Source organism: Zingiber officinale, chromosome 8B, assembly GCF_018446385.1.
Source record: "Zingiber officinale cultivar Zhangliang chromosome 8B, Zo_v1.1, whole genome shotgun sequence".
In the NCBI taxonomy this organism is placed as follows: Eukaryota; Viridiplantae; Streptophyta; class Magnoliopsida; order Zingiberales; family Zingiberaceae; genus Zingiber; species Zingiber officinale.
This window is the reverse complement of record NC_056001.1, coordinates 54370198-54371467: the sequence shown is the minus strand read 5'-3', so window position 1 is coordinate 54371467 and position 1270 is coordinate 54370198.

Here is a 1270-nt window from a genome sequence, read left to right as displayed (position 1 = left end):
AATATTAGTGGAGTACTTCAAAGATATACATGTAGTTTAGTTAGTTTTTCTCTATATTTTACTCTGACATTGTAACAATAGTTCATGTGTGGAGAGTGGAGTTAGTATCGTTACAAGCCTAGCTTGTACACGATGTGACATAAAATCCTAAGATATAAAAAGATAAAAAATAGTCCTAATAAAAAGAAAAAAATTAACAAACAAAAATTTGGAGCATGGAAAACGTCTTAAACAGTATTTTTTAAAGCATGAGATTATATTATTACGAATTTCACCTATTAATCACTTGTATACCTTTAAAGGAGTTTCCATTGAGTGGTTTAAGGTCACATGATTACATCCGAACCAAAAAAACCCTTTATGATCTATTAGAGTTTGAATCCTCCTGCATGCATTGCGTTCTATCCCATGTATGAGTGTGACATCTAGTGGCGTAGCCAACATTTTAAATTAGGAGGGGTTATTTTCAAAAATTTCAAACATTAGTACTGGTTGATTTTCACAATTTAAAATCTAATTTTAAATTTAAGGAGCCAAAAATGATGTTAAACTTAAAATTTTTTATCATAGCTCTAAGTTCTAATTGAAACAACGATCCGCCAATCTCTAAAGCTTATCTATGCCTTAAATTTGAAAAATCATTTGTGATATCGCTTTCTCATAATATTTAGCATTCCTATAGCGATGATGGCGTATGACACGACGGAGGCTGCAGTGTGTAGAGAGAAAAAAGTGTAAGATAAAATTTTCTCAAAATTATCATAATTCATTTTAAATCGATCGAACTCGTTTAAACTTTAAATTTACTTCGGTCATAACTCAACCAAATCAATGCCGATTTAAATCAACGTAATCATTATCTGTGTGCCTATCTGTTGGATTTAGTTCAAATCCGATCCAATTTTAATTTAGCGCTCTCACTTTGTATTCTACATTTAATTTATCCATTTACTATTATATATTTTAATTTAATATTAACATTCCAAGTGACGATATTTTTTTTTTATAAATTAAAGTCGTACCAATGGATAACTTAGACCAAGAGTTTTCTAAATATGTGACCAATTTCAATCTTCCAGTGACAAACGATGGTGAATCAATCGGTCAAAATAGCGGTGAGGACTTTTCAAATATATACTATTAATATTTTTTTTTAATTCCAGAGGGGGCGGTCGCACCCTCTCCTCATAATGTAGCTACACCCCTGGTGACACCCCTCTCATGTCCTCTCATTGGCCATCCTTCGCTTGTCCCAGTAGGTGAGCAAAGC